Source organism: Ovis aries, chromosome 1 (assembly GCF_016772045.2).
Source record: "Ovis aries strain OAR_USU_Benz2616 breed Rambouillet chromosome 1, ARS-UI_Ramb_v3.0, whole genome shotgun sequence".
NCBI classification, from domain to species: Eukaryota; Metazoa; Chordata; class Mammalia; order Artiodactyla; family Bovidae; genus Ovis; species Ovis aries.
Genome location: NC_056054.1, coordinates 235888635 through 235914676, shown reverse-complemented (window position 1 = coordinate 235914676; position 26042 = coordinate 235888635). Strand labels below are relative to the sequence as shown.

Genomic DNA, 26042 nt, shown 5'->3' with positions numbered 1-26042 from the left:
TTCTTTTGGGAGGTTGACTGGGCTTCCTTCTGACCCTACATTGTTCTTAGTCTTGTTTGCAGCCTTCCTTCTTGCAAGGCAGTAGCTGGGGAGAAGAGAGGCTTTACAGGAGCGAGGCTGAGGGAAGCGGTGTCCTTGCGACTATTCTTTTGCCCTCTCTTGCTTCTCCTGAGGTATCACATCCTGCTGTCTTTGTAAGCCTCAGCCTCTGCTCCCCGTCCATCTGCTGCTGCTGTGTGCCATCCTCTCCTTTCCCCAGATCCAGCAGAGAGAAGATGTGCAACAACATAAATAATCTGGAGGAATTTAAAAAAAAGGACACAAAATTTCCAAATATTATCTTACCAGTAGTAAAGAATCTGTCTTGCAGTTCAGGAGATGCAAGAGATGTGGGTTCAATCCCTGGATCAGGAAGATCCCCTGGAGGAAGAAATGGCAACCCACTCCAGTGTTCTTGCCTGGAAAATTCCATGGATGGAGGAGTCTGGTGGGCTTCAGTCCACAGGGTTGCAAAGAGTTGGACACGATTGAACATGCAGGCCTCCTGTCTTACCAAACTCCTTTGGGTTAGTTTTTTCTTTCCACAAGAGAAGCATTTCATAGTGAAGAGACAGCTACAATATTGAGAAGATGATAGAAACATGACCCTATTATTAGCTCCTTTAAATAGCTATCAACACACAAATGTAGTATTTCCTTCTATGAATAAATGCAAAAGTCCATTTTATTTCCTACCCAAAAAGTCCTGGAAAGCATTTTAAAATTGATTATAATTATAATCACTTTTATAAGAAAAATGCATTGAAAATCCATTAACTTATTTAGAGACTTCACTATGTCCCCAGCTACTTGAGGAAGTCAAGATAAATTTGATTTCACCCTTATTGAGTTTAAGTGTATTGGCAGCAAACAGTAGCTTAAAAGCTATTGGGGACTTCCCTGGGGCTTCCCAGGTGGCTCAGGGGTAAAGAATCTGCCTGCCAATTCAGGAGATAAAGGAGATGCTGGTTCGATCCTTGGGTCGGGAAGATCCCCTTAAGGAAGAAATAGCAACCCACTCCAATATTCTTGCCTGGGAAATCCCATGGACAGAGGAGCCTGGCAGGCTACACAGTCTGTGGGGTCGAAAAGAGTAGGACATCACTGAGCAACTGAGCACCTGCGGTCTCTACAGGGTTATTTTCAGAGACAATTGACCACAGGACTGCTGCTGCTGTTGCTAAGTCACTTCAGTCATCTCTGACTCTGTGTGACCCCATGGATGGCAGCCCACCAGGCTCCCTCGTCCCTGGGATTCTCCAGGTAAGAACATTGGAGTAGGTTGCCAATTCCTTCTCCAATGCATGAAAGTGAAAAGTGAAAGTGAAGTTGCTCAATTGTGTCCGAATTTGCAACCCCATGGATTGCAGCCTACCAGGCTCCTCTGCTGACCACAGGACTGGTACCCAGTACAAAAGGTTGATTTGGAAGTGGTTGTTGAAACCATCTAACATACTTGATAATTAAAGCACTGGAAGCAGGTACAGCTGCATAGGAGATAAATATAAAACCAGAAAAGGACTAAAATCAAGACCTGAGCAAATATGACATTTAAGAAAGGGTAAAGGAGAGGTTACAATGAAAAGGAGACTTTTGGGAAGAAAAGGCCAAAATTGGTAGAATAAACGTGCCTGGATACCAAGGAAAGAGAGCATTTGGGAAAAGAAAGGTTAAAATTGTCCAATTTCATCATCCAGTAATATAACTTTCTAAAAATGACTATTGATGAATTTGATAAGAATTTTGGGGGAGCTCTAGGATCAAGAGAGTTTTTGATTGAAATAAAGTGAAGAAATGCTGCTACTTGTTAAAAAAAAATCCTGCCTGGTATTTACATTTGTTCCCATGGCTTGAAATACCAGCCATGGATTAAAGAATCCAAGTTCTTATAAAAGAGATAATCTTACAGTCAGTTCAGTAAGGCTCACAACTCATAGTGCTGAAGTAGGCTGAATTTGTAGAGCTCATTTCTCCTGAGTTTAACCAGAGAAAAATTTGGACAAACACTGGGTTTGTCTTTCTGTTCAATTTCACCGCTTGAGTAATCTGAGGGTCTGTGAGGGTGCCGCCTTAACCCCCAACTGTACCACGGTGCTCCAACTTTGTACAAAGACTATTTGCCAGTCAGCTTTAGAGTTGGCCGCTGCTGAAGCATCCATCCAGCTGAGATGTCGGGTAAGTCCTGCTCCTTCATGAACGTAGTGGCAGCCCTCCTGGCACTGCCTGGGGTTTTCAGTTTATTGACATTTCAGCAAGAGGAATACAAGTTTAGGTAGGATAAGTTTCTCACGTAGAAACCAAACCTGCTTTGAATTTGTAATTAGGGTAGACTTCTTACTGAGAGCCTGACCATTGAATTTCTGAAACAAAGTCAGTATAAATAGAATAAATAAATACATCCTTCAGTGCAGATAGCCTAGAACTGCCTGACTGTATCATGATAAAACAGAAAAAAAGCATAGGACTTTTTTTTTTTCCTCTCTTTTAAATAGTTCTCTGATGCCTAACTCATTTTAGGGTAATGGTTTAGAGTACTGGTGTTCAAACAAAAAATTATCAAATCTAAACTAATCTGAATGCCATGGTGACTTTTACTAGTGACCTTTTACACATGTGAAATACCAGCTTTGCTTATGCATTTTTCACAGCCTTTTTGAGTTAGAAGGCAAGCCAATCCTCTTTTCTTGGGGCAGCGTCACTATTCGGGCAGCTCCAGAAAACTGCAGGCGCTCAGTCAGACACCCACACTTCTCCCTGAATTCTCTCCTCTAAAAACAATGAGGCAATTCATTGCCCCAGTGTCCTCCAGGGACAGAAAACACCAATCCCAAGCTGAAATCTTCGAATAAGGGAGCCTTTCAATGTTTGTCTAAAACTCAACCCACCCACAGAAAGAACAGAGACCATTTACCACTGGGGGAGTGGATTGGAACAGAAGACAGGAGACCCAAAAAGCAGAAAACTGATATCTGTTTATCTGATTCTCCAAACTGAACTGTAAAGCCAGTATTAATCACGGGCAGAAGTATGTCTTGTTGAAACAGCACAGATGCTGGCTGGCTGTGGGGCTCTGGGCTGCATTTGAACAGAGCTGAGAGAAGTCTCCGGGTGCCACTTCTTCATGCCTTATCATGTTCAAAGTGGATTAACCTTACCAAGCAGGGATCTGTTTTCCTAACAAGTCATGACGGTTAACTGTGAGCTTTCTGCCCCACAAGAAGCAAGGTATTATTGCCATTGAATTTTAAGCCTTGATGACTCAGTGTGCTGAACTTTATTCCTAGCAACTGCCGGAGAGAAAGACTCAGCATTGAGGTTTTCTTTTATTATTTTTTTTTCTGTCTTTTTGGAGTGCCCAGAACAAGTCAAACATTTTTCAAAGCACTTGTCTTCTATTTAGTTGTGAATCTTACTTTGTGCTTCAGGATGCTAGCTTATTATTATCACCTACTCTGAGCTTGTCCTTTCCACCAAGTAGTGAGCTTCTTAAGTAAAAAACTTTGCATTTTCTTGTGTGTGATCCACCATCTTATCCCCAGTACTAAACATCCCAGTGTTTGGAATTCTACAGGTACTTAAATAATTGCTGAGTGAGTGAATATTTGAAAACCTCTCCTGCTAGCAGGAACAAATTGATAGTTACCCCTACATGGGTGTTAACAATCTGGAAATACCTTTTTTTTTCCCTGCTCATTTACCGACACGAAATATTTCCTGAGGTCAGACAGGAAAGTTAATCACATCTCTTTCTTGTCATTATTACAATTACTATATATTGATGAAAAAGCTATACTTTTGTACTTCATAAGTTCAAGTGCATCACATTCATTTGTTGCTTTTAAATCAATAGTCTTGAAATATTTTTTTCCTCTAGAATATTGAAGCAGGAAGATCTTGCTAGGAAGGTTTTCTAATCCAACTTATTTTACCTGTGTGAAAGCTGACAACTACACAGGGGAGACAAAGCCAAGGCTAGGATTCAAGTCTCACTCTTCCAGTGACTGTGGCATGGAGGGCCCACCTTTTCACTTGCAAATTAATAACAAACACTGAAGCATTAAATCCCTCACCCCATAACCCCTGTGCTGCAAGTCAGGACAGAGCCAGGGCTGGATAAACAGCACATGAGGTCCTAGTACACCCAAAAGTGGGGTCCAGCTGTTCTCTGCTCAAAACCCGTTGAAGAGGCAAGGCAAGTGGAAAGGAAAGTTTGCTTTATTTTGGATGGAAGTGTGGACTTGTGTTCAAAGGCTGACACCCACTGCATCCCCCCCACCCCCGCTTCAGTTCCAGGGTCAACTTGTTCCCATTTCCTGGAGGCCAATTCTTGGAATTGTGGCAGCTTACATCCTGGTTATAGCCTGGTCACCATGTAGTTAACCTCATGCACCTGGTGGGGGTTTCAGTCTCTATGAAACAGCTTACAGGATATGGCTCAGAATATTATCTATAGCCCTTGAAAAGGAACTAAAGGTCATTGACTTTTCTTACTGACTAAACTATTATTGTTTTGTCCTGTCTGACTGCCTTTCCTTTGCTTTTGTATTTTTTCACTTCTCTGATTAAACTTATTCTTTGGCTAAAGTTCTTCCAGGCTAAAGTTTTTCCATAGACGAAAGGCAGACAGAGAATCTAGCAGGGAAGGACCATGTGCTCCTGCTCCGTTTTATTAGCTTTAGTGAGAATTTTTCAGTTTTCCTCATGACATATATGAATAGTATATGCACACATATTCTGCCTGTGGTTCCCATAATGAATTAAAGTATGGAATATCACAATTTGGATCTTAGATCCTCCTGGGTTCAACTTTTCTTGGTCTTGGCTGTTACACATCCAGTTCCTGGGAACTCATATGCACAACTTCCTGCTCTCAGCATAGTGTTGGACAGATCTAACAATCAGAAACTTTATTCTTTATACCAAACCTACATCTAGGCATCTTTCCCTCACTGGCTCCACTTACATCCTATGGGGCTAGGGAGAACAGGTCTAAGCCCCCTTGGGTATGCCAGGACAGCTACCATATGAACAACTTTCCTTGTCTCCCATCTTTTCTTCAGAATAAATATCTGTCTGTGTGTGCGCATGCTAAGTTGCTTCAGTCATGTCTGACAATTTGTGACCTTATGGACTGTAGCCTGCCAGGCTCCTCTGTCCATGAGATTCTCCAGGCAAGAGTACTGGAGTGGGTTTCCTTGCCCTTCTCCAGGGGATTTTCCCAACCCAGGGATCAAACCCAGGTCTTTTATGTCTCCTGCATAAAAGGAGGAGGTGAGTGAGTTGGTGAGGTGAGTTCACCTCACCAAGTTCACTTGGCAGGTGAGTTCTTTACCACTAGTGCCACTCAGGAAACCCAAACATCTGTCTACTATATTCTTACTGTGATAGGAAGTGTATGATCCGATGGTACATGCGTAAAGAATACCATTTAAGTGCCTGAAAAATAATCCAGAAAACAAAATGATGCAAAAACATACGAATTGATGGCAATTCACAAATTAAATAAATACAAAATAACATGAAAAGTAATAAAACCCAACTTACATTTATTTATAATAGAGGTTATCAACTCCCCAAAGATAGGGAGTTGAGGAGTAAAAGAGAGGGTAGTAGAGAGTATGATTTGAAGAATTTGTGCACAGCTTGTTCAGCTGAAGCCATTAAGCAACCTTGGAATGATAACAATAGTTTTCATATCTCTGAGCTGTGAGAATGCGAACAAAAAAACTAGAAAATGTACAGAGTACTTTGGCATCTGCAAGAACGATTCAAAGTCATTTTTTGTATGATGTGGCCTCCACGTTGCATTGGTTGTTTCAGAAAATTATGAGATAAAAAAGTTTGTGATGATTGCAAAGAGTTGAGGAAGCAATCAAAAGATTGACCACATTTATGTCTGAAGCACTGAAAATTGAATGTTTGGTTAACATCTCCAGTTTCCTCTGGTTTCAGGGACAAAACCAGTAAGTCCAATGTCCATCTTTAGTTAGCCACCTAGTTATTTTGTTAAGAAAACAAAAGTGCCTGTAAACTAGAATTAGAACCAGGGAGTAGAGAAGTTTATTCAGATTTTGCTGAGCATACAAGTTGAGGGTTGGGCAACAGCCAGCAGAACAAATCTGTTAAGCAGAGTAAGGCAATAGGGAACTCCTTTGAACTTTGGGAGAGAAAATAAAGTATAAAAAAGAGCTATCAGAAAGGTAATTGTGATCTCTCTTAAGCTGTGGACTTCTGTAACTGTGCACAGAGCTTTTACAAAGCTTTATTTGTCCAACTCAACTCCTCCAGAGTCTAAATACATGATAGAACAAGAAGAATTATTTGAATTTTTTTTTGACTTAACAACATTTTACTAGCTTTGGTTTATAATTCATTATGCTTTTTTTTTTTAAATTACTGGAGTATAGTTGATTTATAATGTGTTAGTTTCAGACGTTGGAGAAGGAAATGGCAACCCACTCCAGTGTTCTTGCCTGGAGAAACCCAGGGACGGGGGAGCCTGGTGGGCTGCCGTCTGTGGGGTCGCACAGAGTCGGACATGACTGATGTGACTTAGCAGCAGCAGCAGCAGCAGCAGTAGTTTCAGATGTACAGCAAAGTAAATCAGATATGCATATACATATATCCACTTTTTAAGATTATTTCCCCATATAAACCATTACAGAGTATTGAGTAGTTCCCTGTTCTATACAGTAGGTACTAACTTGTTATCTATGTTAGATACAGATAACTGTGGAAAATTACTTAAAGAGATGGGAATACCAGACCACCTTACCTGCCTCCTGAGAAATCTGTATGCAGGTCAAGAAGCAACAGTTAGAACCAGACATGAAACAACAGAATGTTTCCAAATTGGGAAAGGAGTATATTGTCATCCTGCTTATTTAACTTATATGCAGAATACATCATGAAAATGCTGGGTTGGATAAAGCACAAGCTGGAATCAAGATTGCTGAGAGAAATATCAATAATCTCAGATATGCAGATGACACCACCCTTATGGCAGAAAGCAAAGAACTAAAGAGCCTCTTGATGAGGCTGAAAAATCTGGGTTAAAACTCAACATTCAGAAAACTAAGATCATGGCATCTGGCCCCATCACTTCATGGCAAATAGATGGAAACTTTATCTATTAAAAATAAAGTGAGAGACTTTATTTTTGGGGGGCTCCAAAATCACTGTAGATGGTGACTGCAGCCATGAAATTAAGAAACACTTGCTCCTTGGAAGAAAAGCTCTGACCTACCTAAACAGCATATTAGAAGGCAGAGACATTACTTTGCCAACAAAGATCTGTCTAGTCAAAGCTATGGTTTCTCCAGTAGTCATGTATGGAAGCAATGAGAGTTGGACTATAAAGAAAGCTGAGCATCAAAGAATTGATGCTTTTGAACCGTGGTGTTGGAGAAGAATCTTAAGAGCCCCTGGGACTGCAAGGAGATGAAGCCAGTCAATCCTAAAGGGAAATGGTCCTGAATATTCATTGGAAGGACTGATGCTGAAGCTGAAACTCCAATACTTTGGCCACCTGATGTGAAGAACTGGCTCATTGGAAAAGACACTGGGGTCAAGACTGGGGAAGATTGAAGGCTGGAGGAGAAGGGGACGACAGAGGATGGGATGGTTGGATGGCATCAAGGACTTGATGGACATGAGTTTGAGCAAGTTCCAGGAGTTGGTGATGGACAGGGAAGTCTGGTGTGCTGCAGTCCATGAGGTTCCAAAGTGTCAGACAAGACAGAGCAACTGAACTGAACTGATGTGAGATATAGTAGTGTGTATGTGTCAGTCCTGGGATTCCCAGGTGGTGCTAGTGGTAAAGAAACTGCCTGTTAATGCAGGAGACTTAAAAGACACTGGTTTAGTTCCTGGGTTGGAAAGATCCCCTGGAGAAGAGCATGGCCACCCACTCCAGTATTCTTGCCTAGAGAATCCCATGAACAGAGGAGCCTGGTGGGCTAGAGTCCATAGTGTCACAAAGAGTCAGACATGACTGAAGCACTTAGCATATATGTCAGTTTGAATCTTTCAATTTGTCCCTCCTAGAATATGTCTTCGATTGAAGTGAAGTGTGAAGTGAAAGCTGCTCAGTCATGTCCAACTCTTTGTGAGCCCATGACTATACAGTCCATGGAATTCTCTAGTCCAGAATACTGGCGTGGGTAGCCTTTCCCTTTTCCAAGGGATCTTCCCAACCCAGGGATCGAACCCAGGTCTTCCCCATTGCAGGCCGATTCTTTACCAGCTAAGTCACAAGAGAAGCTCTCTTTGGTTGAAAAGTACAGTTCATGACCAGATAATATTGCCTTCAACTAGTAAAAGGTACATTGGATCAATGCCCTCTTTGGGACTTCTCTTTAATAGGAAGATTGTTTCCAGGTAGTCCGGCTATCACTGTTAATGACATTCCTTCTAAACAAAAATGTTCATTTCTATTTTTTTTTTCTCTTCTCCAAATGTTTCATTCTCTTTATCTTAACTCTATTTTAAATAATAAAAACAAAGAAATGATGAGGCTTACTTTAAATCGGATTCTGTGGTGAGGTAAAGAATGTACCTGCTTCATTCTTGAAAGACTACCTGTGAAAACAGTCAAGATGACATCTTACGCATACAGCCCCCATAATGGTGTTCTCCACTTGAGGAAAAATGGCAAATACCACCACCTCACCTTTTAACTTAGCTGTAGAATATATTCTTTCACTTTTATGCATTGTGTAAATAGCAGATCAATGGTCTGTACTAGGACTTTTTATCTTTCTTTACTTTTTAGTGGTATTTGTTTCTTAGAGCAGTTTTAGGTTCAGAGCAAAATTGGGTGGAAAGTACAAAGTTCCCATATACTCCCTATCCCCAGACCAGAGTGAGGTTTTGTTACAATTGATGAACCAATAATGACACATTACATTTTTTTTTAAACTATGTCATGCCACTAAACACATTTGAGGAGACTCTCAACTCAGACTCTGGAAGTAAAGTCTGATATTATTAGTGAAGTTTTACATTCCAAAGTTTTCAATGATTTATCTTTATTAAAATAAACTTGATGATTAGCAGCAAACATCTAATAGTTTTCAAGTCTGGTGCTCAGGTAGTTCCAGTTTTTCATTTTTTATCAGATGCCATTGAAGGATCTGGAAGGGCCAGCTCAGAATCTTCACAGGAAAACAGAAGGATTGTGTCAAGTTTGACACCACTGGGAAAAAGGATGTACATGACTGCTTCTGCTGTTTGGGTTTCATGACTTTGTCATATTCTTGGCAGTCTTCAAAGTTAGGATTTTAGTTTGTTCTTGAAACTCTTTGTTTTTGGAATAATGTGGCCATAAAATCTTTTCTCCAGGAATTATGAAATCCCATAAAATGTAAAACATGAATAGGCTGTTTTGGGTCCTGCTGTTCTTCAAATAAAGGCAAGTCATGTTCAGGTTAAGGAAATATATAAGGGATAAAACCAATCCACACATAACAATAAAGGGGTCAATTTTCAAAGTAGACATAAGAATTCTTAATTTGATGATAATTCATATTGTATATGGACCCAGTGAGAGTGTCAAAATCTGAAGGAGTTGCAAGGAGAAGTAGTTAAATCCACTCTTATAACTGGAGATTTCAATTCCTTATTAGAAATGAATGGATAGATCCAGTTCAGTTCACTTCAGTGGCTCAGTCTCATGGCTGACTCTTTATGATCCCATGGACTGTAGCATGCCAGGCTTCCCTGTCCATCACCGACTCCCAGAGCTTGCTCAAACTCATGTCCATCACGTCCGTGATGCCATCCAACTATCTCATCCTCTGCTGTCCCCTTCTCCTCCAGCCTTCAATTTTTCCCAGCATCAGGGTTTTTTCCAATGAGCCAGTTTTTTGCATTCGGTGCCCAAAGTATTGAAGTTTCAGCTTCAGCATCAGTCCTTCCAAGGAATACTCAAGACTCCAAGGAATTCTCAGTTTCTTGAGGATTGACTGGCTTGATCTCCTTGCAGTCCAAGGGACTCTCAAGAGTCTCCTCCAACACCACAGTTCAAAAGCATCAATTCTTTGGTGCTCAGCTTTCTTTATAGTCCAATTCTTACATCCATGCATGACTATTGGAAAAACCATAGCTTTGACTACACAGATCTTTGTTGGCAAAGTAATGTCTCTGCTTTTTAATAAGCTGTCTAGGTTGGTCATAACTTTTCTTCCAAGCAGAAAGCGTCTTTTAATTTCATGGCTGCAGTCACCATCTGCAGTGATTTTGGAGCCCAGGAAGATAAAATCTGTCACTCTTTCCCCTGTTTCCCCATCTATTTGCCATGAAATGATGGGACTGGATGCCATGATCTTAGTTTTTTGAATGTTGAATTTTAAGCCAGCTTTTTGACTCTCCTCTTTCACTTTCACCAAGAGGCTCTTTAGTTACTCTTTGCAATGGGCAGGAAATCAGTAAGAACATAGTTGAACTCAATTACTTTACCAATCAACTGGATATAATCATTATGCATAAACTGTTTCATCTAATCACAACAGAATACACATACTTTTCTAGCTCACACAGAACATTCACCAAATTAGTCCATATTCCAAATGGCAGAACACACCTTAACACATTTAAAAGAATAATAATTATACAGCCTCTTAGACCACTAGGAATTAGAAAAATAATAACAGAAAGAGGGTGGAAAAATCCCCAAATAGTTGGAGATTACACTTCTAAATAACACATGGGTCAAAAAATGTATCAAGAGAAAATTTAAAACTATTTTCAACTAAATAAAAATTAAAACACAACTTATCAAAATTTGTGGAATGCAACAAAAGCAGTGCTTGGAGGGAAATTTATAGCATTGAAAGTATACATTAAAAATAAAGACCTAAAATCAGTCATTTAAGTTTCCATCTTAGGCAACTAGAAAGGGAAGAGCAAATCAAAACCAAATTAAGCAAAAGAAAGAAATAAAAATCTGAACAAAACTCAATCAAATGGAAAACAAAAGAAGTAAAACAACAAATGGAAAACTGATTCTGTGAAAAAGATCAATAAATTCTAGGCAGACTAATTAAGGGGAAAAAGTGAGACAAAAAGCATTATTAATATCAGAAATTGGAAAGGGGAAATTACTACAGGCCCCGTGGACATTACACATAACCAAGGAAGATTCTGAATGACTAGTTAGATTACCTAGATGAAATGGGCCAATTCCTTGAAAGACGCTATCTGCAAAAACACAGCCAAGAGAAAATAGACAATATGAATAGGCCTGAATCTACTAAAGCAATTGAATCAATAATTAGTAACCTATGGTTTTTCCAGTGGTCATGTATGGATGTGAGAGTTGGACTGTGAAGAAGGCAGAGCACCAAAGAATTGATGCTTTTGAACTGTGGTGTTGGAGAAGACTCTTGAGAGTCACTTGGACTGCAAGGAGATCCAACCAGTCCATTCTGAAGGAGGTCAGCCCTGGGATTTCTTTGGAGGGAATGATGCTGAAGCTGAAACTCCAATACTTTGGCCACCTCAGGGGAAGAGTTGACTCATTGGAAAAGACCCTGATGCTGGGAGGGATTGGGGGCAGGAGGAAAAGGGGATGACAAGGATGAGATGGCTGGATGGCATCACCGACTTGATGGACATGAGTTTGAGTGAACTCTGGGAGTTGGTGATGGACAGGGAGGCCTGGCATGCTGCAATTCATGGGGTCACAAAGAGTCGGACACGACTGAGCAAATGAACTGAACTGAACTGAACTGAACCTATTAAAACAGAAAGCACCAGGCCCAGATATCTTTACTAGTGAATACTGCCAACATTTAAGGAAGCAATTATACTAATTCTCTACAACTTTTTTCAGAGGATAAACGCAGAGGGAATACTTCTGTGAATGCATTCTGTGAAGCTACATTGCCATAGTACCAAAACCATACAAAGATATCACAAGAAAAGAAGACTACAAACCGATATCTACCATGAACATAGAGGCAATATTTTTTTATTAGCATGTTGAGTCCAACACACTGCAAGAAGAATTCTATTACATGACCAAGTGAGATTTATCTCAGATATGTAAAACTGATTAATTGTTCTCACATCAATTAATGCAATCCATCAAATTGACAGGCTAAAGAAGAAAAATTCACAATTATATTAATAGATATAGAAAAATCATTTGACAAAATCCAATACCCATTCATGATTAAAGGGCTCAGGGTACTAGGAATAAAGGAAAAAGTCCTTAACTTAATAAAGATCATCTGTTTGTATAGTGGTGTGATTTCCAAGTGGTGTGATTTCTAAAATCAGAGTTGCATAATCATACTAAATTAGAAGTCACTTTATAGATATGAGGTTTGAAATTTAAATTAAATATTTTTAGATCAACACCGAGAATCATTATTTAAATTATGTTAATAAAGGATTTTTCAACATACTCATTTTCATGTAGTTAAAGAAACTACGGTTTTTCTTATATCAGTTGCTCTTTAAGTGGGGTAATTTTATTTTGTTCCATATGATACAAAAGCAAGCAAAAGAAGGTAAAACAAAACAACTATCTTCCCAATTTTTATTATATTCAATTCTTTCCAATAGTAATATTTCCCTTAGTTTTTTAAATGGAAAAATGCAGATTTTTAACATTTATACTTTAATGATAATCAGATTATTCAGTTCAGTTTAGTCAGTTCAGTCACTCAGTCGTGTCCGACTCTTTGCGACCCCATGAATCACAGCACGCCAGGTCTCCCTGTCCATCACCAACTCTCAGAGTTCACTCAAACTCATGTCCATCGAGTCGGTGGTGCCATCCAGCCATCTCATCCTCTGTCGTCCCCTTCTCCTCCTGCCCCCAATCCCTCCCAGCATCAGAGTCTTTTCCAATGAGTCAACTCTTCGCATGAGGTGGCCAAAGTACTGGAGTTTCAGCTTTAGGATCATTCCTTCCAAAGAAACCCCAGGGCTGATTTCCTTCAGAATGGACTGGTTGAATCTCCTTGCAGTCCAAGGGACTCTCAAGAGTTTTCTCCAACACCACAGTTCAAAAGCATCAATTCTTTAGCGCTCAGCCTTCTTCACAGTCCAACTCTCACATCCATACATGACTACTGGAAAAACCATAGCCTTGATTAGATGGACCTTAGTCTGCAAAGTAATATCTCTACTTTTGAATATGCTAATCTAGGTTGGTCATAACTTTTCTTCCAAGGAGTGTCTTTTAATTTCATGGCTGCAGTCACCATCTGCAGTGATTTGGGAGCCCCCCAAAATAAAGTCTGACACTATTTCCACTGTTTCCCCATCTATTTGTCACGAAGTGATGGGCTCGGATGCCATGATCTTCGTTTTCTGAATGTTGAGGTTTAAGCCAACTTTTTCACTCTCCTCTTTCACTTTCATCAAGAGGCTTTTTAGTTCCTCTTCACTTTCTGCCATAAGGGTGGTGTCATCTGCATATCTTAGGTTATTGATATTTCTCCCAGCAATCTTGATTCCAGCTTGTGTTTCTTCCAGTCCAGCGTTTCTCATGATGTACTCTGCACAGAAGTTAAATAAGCGGGGTGACAATATACAGCCTTGACATACTCCTTTTCCTGCTTGGAACCAGTCTGTTGTTCCATGTCCAGTTCTAACTGTTGCTTCCTGACCTGCATACAGATTTCTCAAGAGGCAGGTCAGGTGGTCTGGTAATCCCATTTCTTGAAGAATTTTCCACAGTTTGTTGCGATCCACACAGTCAAAGGCTTTGGCATAGTCAATAAAGCAGAAATAGATGTTTTTCTGGAACTCTCTTGCTTTTTCCGTGATCCAGTGGATGTTGGCAATTTGATCTCTGGTTTCTCTGCCTTTTCTGAAACCAGCTTGAACATCAGGAAGTTCATGTTTCACGTATTGCTGAAGCCTGGATTGGAGAATTTTGAGCATGACTTTGCTAGCATGTGAGATGAGTGCAATTGTGCAGTAGTTTGAACATTCTTTGGCATTGCCTTTCTCTGGCATTGGAATGAAAACTGACCTTTCCCAGTCCCGTGGCCACTGCTGAGTTCTCCAAATTTGCTGGCATATTGAGTGCAGCACTTTCACAGCATCATCTTTCAGGATTTGAAATAGCTCAACTGGAATTCCATCACTTCCACTAGCTTTGTTGGTAATGATGCTTTCTAAGGCCTACTTGATTTCACATTCCTGGATGTCTGGCTCTAGATGAGTGATCACACCATCGTGATTATCCCAGTCATGAAGATCTTTTTTGTACAGTTCTGTTTATTCTTGCCACCGCTTCTTAATATCTTCTACTTCTGTTAGGTCCATACCATTTCTGTCCTTTATCGAGCCCATCTTTGCATGAAATATTCCCTTTGTATCTCTAATTTTCTTGAAACGATCTCTAGTTTTTCCCATTTTGTTCTTTTCCTCTATTTCTTTGCATTGATCACTAAAGAAAGCTTTCTTATCTCTTCTTGCTATTCTTTGGAACTCTGCATTCAGATGCTTATATCTTTCCTTTTCTCCTTTGCTTTTCACCTCTCTTCTTTTTAAAGCTGTTTGAAAGGCCTCCCCAGACAGTAATTTTGCTGTTTTGCAGGTCTTGTTTTGTTGACTGTATAGAGCTTCTCCATCTTTGGCTGCAAAGAATAGAATCAATCTGATTTCGGTGTTGACCATCTGGTGATATCCATGTATAGAGTCTTCTCTTGTGTTGTTGGAAGAGGGTGTTTGCTATGACCAGTGCATTTTCTTGGCAAAACTCTATTAATCTTTGCCCTGCTTCATTCTGTATTCCAAAGCCAAATTTGCCTGTTACTCCAGGTGTTTCTTGACTTTCTACTTTTGTATTCCAGTCCCCTATAATGAAAAGGACATCTTTTTTGGGTGTTAGTTCTGAAAGATCATGTAGGTCTTCATAGAACCATTCACCTTCAGCTTCTTCAGTGTTACTGTTTGGGGCATAGACTTGGATTACCCTGATATTGAATGGTTTGCCTTGGGAACGAAGAGAGATCATTCTGTCGTTTTTGAGTTTGCATCCAAGTACTGCATTTCGGATTCTTTTGTTGATCTTGATGGCTACTCCATCTCTTCTGAGGGATTCCTGACTGCAGTAGTAGATATAATGGTCATCTGACTTAAATTCACCCATTCCAACCCATTTTAGTTCGCTGATTCCTAGAATGTCGACGTTCATTCTTGCCATCTCTTGTTCGACCACTTCCAATTTGCCTTGATTCATGGACCTGACATTCCAGGTTCCTATGCAATATTGCTCTTTACAGCATCGGACCTTGCTTCTATCACCAGTCACATCCACATCTGGGTATTGTTTTTCTTTTGGCTCCATCCGTTCATTCTTTCTGGAGTTATTTCTCCACTGATCTCCAGTAGCATATTGGGCACCTACTGACCTGGGGAGTTCCTCTTTCAGTATCCTATCATTTTGCCTTTTCATACTGTTCATGAGGTTCTCAAGGCAAGAATACTGAAGTGGTTTGCTATTCCCTTCTCCAGTGGACTACATTCTGTCAGACCTCTCCACCTTGCCCCGCAGGTATGGCTTAGTTTCATTGAGTTAGACAAGGCTGTGGTCCTAGTGTGATTAGAATGACTAGTTTTCTGTGAGTATGGTTTCAGTGTGTCTGCCCTCTGATGCCCTCTTGCAACACCTACCATCTTACTTGGGTTTCTCCTACCTTGGGCGTGGGGTATCTCTTCACGGCTGCTCCAGCAAAGTGCAGGCACTGCTCCTTACCTTGAATGAGGAGTATCTCCTCACTGCCGCCCTTCCTGACCTTCAACGTGATATATCTCAATGTTTGTAGATATCCTAGATATTTTAGGCAATGGAATAATGCAAATATTGAATTTCATCTTTTTCCTTTCTAATTCCTGTGTCTTTTACTGAATTTGGCTTTCTTATTGCCTGGTCTAAGTAAGACTTCCATTTATATTATTGAATATTGATTTACCTATTGCTTTTTAAACAACTGCAGTGGTAGAAAACCTTTTCTTGCCTTAATGCTTTCACCTCAATACTTTCCGCATTATTAGTTCTTTAATGGAATGCAGAGACATTTCTTCATTAGCTGTTGACTTACTGATACTTTGTGTATCTTCTTGCATCAATTTTTGTAAGTTATTTTTTAAAGAAAAGCATCCTTTTTGCCTAAGTATTCAAATGTGTTGATATATAGTGCAGTGTTCTTTCTCATGTTAAAAATCTTTGTCTAAAGTTATGCCTTCCAATTTGTTTCTTTCTAATATTTTTATGCCATTTTATAGACATATTTTGAATATTTATCTAGTATTGATTTCAAAGAAACTGATTTTTATGTTGTTATTTCTATTCTTTTTAGTTCATTAATATTTGCCTTGAAAGTGAAAGTGTTAGTCACTCAGTCGTGTTTGACTCTTTGTGACCCCACGGACTGTAGCCTGCCAGGCTCCTCTGTCCATGGAATTCTCCAGGCAAGAATACTGGAGTGGGTTGCCGTGCCCTCCTCCAGGGGATCTTCCCCACCCAGGGATCAAACCTACATCTCTTATGCTCCTGCTTTGGCAGGCCGGTTCTTTACCACTAGCGCCACCTGGGAAGCCCAATATTTGCCTTAATCTTTATTACTTATTTCTTCAATTTACTTTAGGCTTAACTTACTTATTTTAAATTCTGACTTTTTTTTTTTTTTACCAAGGGCATTTAAATACATTTGAGGCTATAAATTTCCTTCTAAGAGCTACTTTAAGTTGTATTTTCAAGTTTTGATATATATTCATTTTTTTCTGGTTTATAAATAGCTTATAATTTTGATTATGATTTCCACTTCTTTAGCTCCTGAGCTATTTTGCCATGTATTTTTTAGTTTAAAAAATATTCTTTATCTTCCTTAGTATTAATTTGTATGTTAATCACACTGGTCTGGAACCAGTTGAGGTATTAATTTTATAACATGTTGAGACTACTTTTGAAAGTAAATATATGATCATTTTTGGTCCATGTCTAGGTGCACATAAAAAGAATAAAACTTCAATTGGTGAGGTCTTGCATTTCTGTTTATCTTTTAGAATAAAGTTCTTAATTGTGCTATTCATAGCCTCTATATTTTTGCTAGTCTTAAATTTGCTTATCTATTGCTTTTTAAACAGAGTTGTGTTAAAATCTCTTACCATGATGGTAAGGGCTTCCCTCGTGGCTCAGATGGTAAATTATCACCTCTATGTGGGAGACCTGGGTTCAGTCCCTGGTTTGGGAAGATCCCCTAGAGAGGGGAACAGCTACCTTGAGGATTCTATGGACGGTATAGTCCATGGGGTCGCAAAGAGTTGGACACGGCTGAGATACTTTCACTTGACATAATTCTAGAGGCTTTATGGGGTGATATATTTTGAGATTACGTTTTCAAGTACATTCAAGTTTATCACATATTATTATTTGATTGTTTCTTTTATCATTATGTGGCATCTGTCTTTGTTCCTATTTAGAAGCAAACACTGCCAATTTGCTTTATTTTTATCTTAATGTTTTCTGACATTAATGGAATCATTAACTTTTTTTTGGCTCAAAATTGCATCATATTATATTTGTCAATTGCCTTATTTTTAATTTTGCATTTTTTACTTCTTAGAGGTAACATATAGTTTATATAATTAGTTTTAAAAAATAAAAAAATCTTTTTAATATAGAAATTTAAATTTTATTTATATTTATTATATTGATATGGTTTATGATAAATCTGCATTTCTATCATATCCTTAGTAATTTCTACTTTATTTGAAATTTAGAGTTCTTTAAGTTGGATTCTTAAGTCCTTGTTTAGTTCTGGATATTTGGCCTCTTCCATTTCTTTTTCCTCTTTTTTTTTTTTTTGACTGCTCCCTTTTTTTTAAAATTTAAACTGTTTTCTTTCTTGTAATTTAGATTTTTCTTTTTTTAGGATCCCAATTGTCTGATTAGTGAACTGTTTAGATTGGTCTCTTTTATCTCATTTTTTTCTCATTGTGCTGTATGGTAAAGCTGTGTTGGATTTTCTTCCCCAGTCCTTCCATTTACATATGTAATGTATGTGTGTGTGAATCTATGTATATATATGTGTGTACCTATCCATTTGCAGTAAATTAAAAAAAAATCAAAATAGACTTCTTTTTTCTTCTATTTTTATTTAAAACAAACTATCTTTGGTCTCTGTGACTATATACATCTAGGCCCTGACTTATGGGGCTTCAATTTATGATTTTTGAAATTTAAGATGGTACAAGAGTGATATGCATTTACTAGAAACTGTACTTTGAGTTTTGAATGTTGACCTTTTCCCACACTAGGGATATGCAGTATGACTGACCCTCTGTTGTGATTCTGGGCAGTGGCAGCAAGCTGCAGATCCCAGTCAACCATGTGATCACAAACGTCAATACTCACAGCAAACATAAAACCATTATTTTTCACTTTCAGTACAGTATTCAATAAATTACATGAGATATTTAACCCTTTAAAATACGCTTCATGTTAGATAATTTTTTCCCATGGTAGGTATGTGTTCTTAGCACTTTTAAGGTAGCTTAGGCTAAGTCATAGGTTAGATGTTTTAAATACATTTTTGAGAGCAATATTTTCAATTTATGGTAAGTTTAATAGGACGTAACCCCATCCTAAGTGAAGCAACATCTACATTGCTTAGTGGTAGTTGTTCTTATTATATTCTTTTGTATTCTCTAAATTACCTCAGGAGCTAGTTTTCATCTTGATTCCTGTCTTTTCTGCATGTGATATTTCCTTTTTTAAGTCTGTTGACCCTTAGTTGTTCACTTGTGTTTATGACTGAAGCGCTGGGCTGTGGTTCTTCTGCACTGGTAAGCAATGGTGTCTCAGAGCAGAAAGTCACTGAAGGTCTGTGTCTAGGGGCCTGGCAAGGGACTATTTGCTTTAAGGTAAGAGGGCAGCTTGTCAGCTTTCTCCTCTGTGACACTTTTACTGAAATGTTGCCTCTTCCTAATGGTTCACTCCCTTTTGTTAGATGAGAGGCTACCACTTCCTGCCTGGTGGAAAATGAGATGCTTCACCCATCCAACAAGGGGTGGGGAAAGGGAACAGAGGAAGTGAAATGAAGTGCTGGCTCTTGAAGCTGTTTCTTTTAAGGATCTTTAACTAATTCTCCTGATTCAGGGGCACTTCAGCTCCTTGTGGTTCTAGGGGGCCTCCTTCTCCACAGCATATTCTGTACCGTTTACCTAGCTTTATTTGATGCTTCAAAATTCACCTTTTTCTTTCCTTTTTAATAAATTAGTTGAAGTGTCTTTTGATGACTCCAGCATAGGTTATTTTCAGTGTTGTGGGTTCATCTATATTTCACTTATTGAACTCCTCTGTATCATCACTTATGGCATTCTGAGAGGGAGGGAGAGCTGATGTGTGCTCAGTCCATTGATCTGAGCTTCCTCTTATTATTACCAATATTATAGTATTTTCACTGATTTTTTTTCCTGTTTCCACCTCTGTTCATAGGATGAGGTAACCTTCTCTTTGTTTAGGCCATCTGCTCTCTTAGTTCATGAGGCCATCTCTGTTCATTGCTCTGGGATCCTCTTCCATCTAGTATCCTCTCAACTCTCTCATCCCTTCATGAAGTAAACACCTTCAGCTCTCTCTCCATATTTTCTTTTTCATTCTTCTTTAGGTAGCACCTCATCTCTTTATTTTAATTCTCATTGAAGCTTACCAGTGGCCTACTCTAACTTTCCTCCTAACTTTCCGAACGCCAAAACTTAATGCAGCCTACCTTCCTGGCTCTCTTTTCTGATGCTGTTTGACATAGCCCATTGACCATCTCCACGCTGTCAAATGTAATAGACACATGTAAATCTTCTTTGTGTAACCATGTTAACCACATTTGGCTTTATCTTCATCCTGGGCTTTTAAGCAAACTTGTGCTCTAACTATTTTCCTACTTCCTTCATTACCATTTATCTTTTTTTTTTTTTTTTTCTGTTAAGCTCCTTCTAATAACCCTCAAGCACAGTTATTGAGTCTAGGCCAACTGTTCTCAAAATTTTGGATGGCCCAAGTATTCTCACCCCTTCATCCTTTCTCATTGCTGAATCTGTCACTGAATGTTGTTCTTTCTAAATCAAATCTGATAATACTGTCATTTATGTTTACTATTGTTCACCCTGTGCTCTGACTAAGTAGCTTTATGCACAATCTTATTTCACCTTCACAGTAACCCAAGGAGATAAGTACAATAACCTTCATTTTACAGAAGAATAAATTGATACTTCACTTCAGTTCAGTTCAGTCGCTCAGTCGTGTCAGACTCTTTGCAACCCCATGAACCGCAGCATGCCAGGCCTCCCTGTCCATCATCAACTCCTGTAGTTTACCCAAACTCATGTCCACTGAGTCAGTGATGCCATCTCATCCTCTGTCATTCCTTTCTCCTCCTGCCCTCAATCTTTCCCAGCATCAGGGTCTTTTCAAATGAGTCAGCTCTTCGCATCAGGTGGCCGAAGTATTGGGAATTTCAGCTTCAACATCAGTCCTTCCAATGAACACCCAGGACTGATCTCCCTTAAGGTGGACTGGTTGGATCTCCTTGCAGTCTAAGGGACTCTCAAGAGTCTTCTCCAACACCACAGTCCAAAAACATCAATTCTTTGGCACTCAGATTTCCTTATAGTCCAACTCTCACATCCATACGTGACTACTGAAAAAACCATGACCTTGACTAGAGGGACCTTTGTTGGCAAAGTAATGTCTCTGCTTTTTAGTATGCTGTCTAGATTAGTCATAACTCTCTTTCCAAGGAGTAAGCATCTTTTAATTTCATGGCTGCAATCACCATCTGCAGTGATTTTGGAGCCCCCAAAAATAAAGTCTGCCACTGTTTCCACTGTTTCTCCATCTATTTGCCAGGAAGTGATGGGACCAGAGGCCATGATTTTAGTTTTCTGAATGTTGAGCTTTAAGCCAACTTTTTCACTCTCCTCTTTCACTTTCATCCAGAGGCTCTTTAGTTCTCCTTCACTTTCTGCCATAAGGCTGGTGTCATCTGCGTATCTGAGGCTATTGATATTTCTCCTGGCAATCTTGATTCCAGTTTGTGCTTCCTCCAGCTCAGCATTTCTCATGATGTACTCTGCATATAATTTAAATAAGCAGGGTGACAATATACAGCCTTGTCGTACTCCTTCTCCTATTTGGAACCAGTCTGTTGTTCCATGTCCACTTCTAACTGTTGCTTCCTAACCTGCATACAGGTGTCTCAAGAGGCAGGTCAGGTGGTCTGGTATTCTCATCTCTTTCAGAATTTTCCACAGTTTATTGTGATCCACACAGTCAAAGGTTTTGGCATAGTCAATAAAGCAGAAATAGATGTTTTTCTGGAACTCTTTTCCTTTTTTGATGATCCAGCAGAAGTTGACAATTTGATCTCTGGTTCCTCTGCCTTTTCTAAAACCACCTTGAACATCTGGAACTTCATGGTTAACGTGTTGTTGAAGCCTGGCTTGGGGAATTTTGAGCATTACTTTGCTAGCGTGTGAGATGAGTGCAATTGTGCAGTAGTTTGAACATTCTTTGGCATTGCCCTTCTTTGGGATTGGAATGAAAACTGACCTTTCCAGTCCTGTGGCCATTGCTGAGTTTTCCAACTTTGCTGGCATAATTAGAGTGTAGCAGTTTCACAGCATCATCTTCCAGGATTTGAAACAGCTCAACTGGAATTCCATCACCTCCACTAGCTTTGTTCGTAGTGATGCTTACTAAGGCCCACTTGACTTTACATTCCAGCATGTCTGGCTCTAAGTGAGTGATCACACCATCGTGATCATCTGGGCCATGAAGGTATTTTTTGTACAGTTCTTCTGCGTATTCTTGCCACCTCTTGTTAGTATCTTCTGCTTCTGTTAAGTCCATATCATTTCTGTCCTTTATCGAGCCCATCTTTGCAAGAAATGTTCTCTTGGTATCTCTAATTTTCTTGAAGTGATCTCTAGTCTTTCCCATTCTATTGTTTTCCTATATTTCTTTGCATTGATCACTGAGGAAGGCTTTCTTATCTCTCCTTGCTATTCTCTGGAAGTCCACATTCAAATGGGTATATCTTTCCTTTTCTCCTTTGCTTTTCACTTCTCTTCTTTTCGCAGCTATTTGTAAGGCCTCCTTAGAGAGCCATTTTGCCTCTTTTTATTTCTTTTCCATGGGGGTGGTCTTGATTCCTGTCTCCTACACAATGTCTTGAACCTCCGTCCATAGTTCATCAGGCACTCTGTCTATCGGATCTAGTCCCTTAAATCTATCTCTCACTTCCACTGTATAATCATAAGGGATTTGATTTAGGTCATCCCTGAATGGTCTAGTGGTTTAGTCAAACCCAGTAACTTACCCGTTATACAGCGAGAGAGTGAAGATCTTGGAGTTATATCAAGTCTGTTTCTCTGGAAGTCATGCTCTTCCTCTTTGAGCTATGTGTCCTCACAGGCTCCTCATCTCTTCTATGCAGATCTTCTGGCTGGCCATCAGCCTTTTTGGATACCTGAGACAGACTTGACTTTCTAAAAGACTCACAAACTCTCCTCAGAGAATTTCCTGCAAGTCAGTGAGTCAGCATGTTCTCCCATCTTTGCTTGCATTTCTCTTTCTTTAAACATACAACATACAAGGCACATAGACATGTACACACACATGCACCTCCATTCTCCTAGGAAAAGATGTATGTTTATAATCATAATAAAACTGCTGTTCATTTGTCTTAAAAACAAACACCAGTAGTGAGGTGGTTTCAGGCAAGTAAAGGCAGGAATTGAAATCATGCTGCTGCTGCTGTTAAGTCGCTTCAGTCATGTTCGACTCTGTGCGGCCCCATAGATGGCAGCCCAAAGAATACTGGAGTGGGTTGCCATTTCCTTCTCCAATGCATGAAAGTGAAAATAAAGTGAAGTTGCTCAGTCATGTCTGTCTCTTAGCGACCCCATGGACTGCAGCCTACCAGGCTCCTCCATCCATGGGATTTTTCAGGCAAGAGTACTGAAGTGGGTTGCCATTGCCTTCTCCACTTGAAATGATGAGAGGAGGTTTAAAATTAATTCAAATTTATATCTTGGTCTTTCACATCTCATCTTTAATGCACAGATTCACATTGCATGGAAGATTCTCAGAACAAAAGACAGAAAATTGCTAGATTCAAGGGTCACTAGAAACAAGAGCCCAAGTAGAAAGCACTCATGTAACTTTTCCTGGGGGCATTTTTTTCCACCTGCTTACTGCTGTTCCTGTCCTTTGTGCACTGTTTGAGGTGGCAGTAGCATTCCTGTCTTTCAGTGTGAGATCTCAGATCATGAAACTTATCTAGTGTCTTTCTGGTTTCCAGATTATATCAACTGTTAAGTCACCAACAACCAGTCTTGAGGGGCTTCCCAGGTGACTCAGTGGTAAGAATCTGCCTGCTAATGCAGGACACATAGGAGACAAATGTTCAGTCCCTGGGTTGGGAAGATCTCCTGGGGGAGGAAATGGCAACCCACTCCAATATTCTTGCTTGGAGAATCTCATGGACAGAGGAGCCTGGTGGGCTGCAGTCCATGGGGTCACAAAGAGTAAGACATGACTGAGTGATTGAGCACACACACAAGAAGTCTTGGGAGCTCTCAGGAGCTTTGTCTTGCTGCCTTTGTCACACAGTGAAAAGATACCATTGGGCTTTTCAGACAAGTTCTAAGCATTAGTTTATCTCCTTGGTCTTAATCTCCAGATTGTGCCCAAGTTGAACTACAAAAAGACATGGAACCAGAAGAGTTAACCGTATCACATTTATATTTTGTCTTTCTGTTCTGTCATGGGCCCTCACATATGTCTTTCTTCATTTTCTTTTTTGCCAGTGCCACAGTGCATGGCTGAGCGCTATGTCCCTCCTGGGGTGACCATCTTCCTGGACTGCAGAGTGAACAGCACCCTCTGGAGTGCAGCTGGCACCTACAGGTCTGCCTGAGCAGGAAGCTTTATACCAGTTTGTGAATTAAGAAGTGGAGAAGAATATAATGGCCATTATTCTGCTGTACTACATTCTGTAGAATTAATTTTGTCAGGTGACATATAGGAATACTCATGACTATACTAATGATGAAAACATTGAATTCTCTTAAGTGGACAGGTAAAGCTCTTATTTTGGCAATAGATTTATTTGATATACATGGATGGAGGGAACAATAACAAGAGTGAATGAAGTATTTGAATTTAAAAATCTTCTCTCTGCTGCTGCTTCTGCTGCTAAGTCGCTTCAGTCGTGTCCAACTCTATGTGACCCCATAGACTGCAGCCCACCAGGCTCCCCCGTCCTTGGAATTCTCCAGGCAAGAATACTGGAGTGGGTTGCCATTTCCTCCTCCAATGCATGAAAGTGAAAAGTGAAAGTGAAGTCGCTCAGTCATGCCTGACCATAAGTGACCCCAGGGACTGCAGGCTACCAGGCTCCTCCACCCATGGGGTTTTCCAGGCAAGAGTACTGGAATGGGGTGCCATTGCTTTCTCCAATCTTCTTTCTATTACTCTTAAAATACTCTCTTGTATTAATAAAAGATAGTATATTTCATGTTTTAAAGTTTAAGAATACTGAGCTTGTGGATGAAGTCAGAGTAATCATCAGAGTGTATTCTGTGGATCAGAATGGAGAATAATTTCATATTTCTTTGAATATTGTACAAAGTTTTAATGATAATGCAATATTGACATTGTTCAGTCGCCCAATCATATCTGACTCTTAGCGACCCTATAGACTGCAGCATGCCAGGGCTCTCCATCCCTCACCATCTCCCCAAATTTGCCCAAGTTCATGTCCATTGCATCAGTGATGCCATCCATCCGTCTCATCCTCTGAGGCCCTCTTCTTCTGCCATCAATCTTTCCCAGCATCAGGGAATTTTCCAGTGAGTCAGCTGTTCCCATCAGATGATCAAAATACTGGAGTTTCAGTTTCAGCATTAGTCCTTCCAATGAGTATTCAGGACTGATTTCCCTTAAGACTGACTGGTTTGATCTCCCTGCTGTCCAAGGGACTCTCAGGAGTCTTCCCCAGCACCATAGTTCAAAGGCATCAATTCTTCCATGCTCTGCCTTCTTTATGGTCCAGCTCTTGTAACTGTACATGACCACTGGGAAGACCATAGCCTTGACTATACGGACCTTTGTGAGCATTATAATGTCTCTGCTTTATAACACACTGTCTAGGGTTTTCACGGGTTTCCTGCCAAGAAGCAAAGGTCTTCTGATTTCATGGCTGCAGTCACCATCCACAGTGATTTTAGAAGCAAGAAAAGGAAGTTTGTCACTACTTCCACATTTCCCCTGTCTATTTGCCATGAAGTAATGGAGCCAGATGCCATAATCTTAGCTTTTTAAATATTTAGCTGTAAGCCAGCTCTTTCACTCTCCTCCTTCACCCTCAAGAGGCCCTCATGTTCCTCTTCGCTTTCTGCCATTAGAGTGGAGTTATCCACATATCTGCAGTTGTTGATGTTTCTCCCACCTATCTTGATTCCAGCTTGTAAGTCATCCAGCCCAGCATTTCCCATGGTGTTCTTAGTGTATAGATTAAACAGTGTAATGGCAGACAGCCCTGCCATACTTCTTTCTCAATATTGAACCAATAAGTTCTTTCATACAGAGCTCTAACTGTTGCTTCTTGACCCACATACATGTTTCTCAGGAGACACTTAAGATGGTCTGGTATTCCCCATCTCTTTAAGAACTTTCCACAGTTTTTTTATGGTCCACACAGTCAAAGGTTTTGAGATAGTTGATGAAACAGAGGTAGATGTTTTTCCAGAATTCCCTAGCTTTCTCTATGATCCAGTGAATGTTGGTAATTTGAATATTATACAAAGTTTAATGACAATGTTATATACATGCAATATATGATGATAGGTCTATAACTGTATGCTAAATATCTCAATAACCAAGGCCAATGTTTATTTATTCATTCTTTTAAAAAATTACTGAACATTAATGATAAGAGATTAAGAATGATTCCTGTGGTACTGAAGCCAAGTGG

The 26042-nt window shown here is 39.8% G+C and overlaps 1 long non-coding RNA gene across 1 annotated transcript in view; it reads left to right on the top strand.

Annotated features, from left to right (window-relative positions):
• The first annotated feature begins 2150 nt into the window (after positions 1-2150).
• The window catches only part of LOC132657311 (uncharacterized), a 59557-nt gene continuing 35665 nt past the window's right edge, over positions 2151-26042 (top strand). The window contains exons 1-2 of the long non-coding RNA XR_009595296.1: positions 2151-2214; positions 23875-24146. This is a non-coding gene — a long non-coding RNA (uncharacterized LOC132657311). The remainder of the gene's footprint in view (positions 2215-23874; positions 24147-26042) is intronic.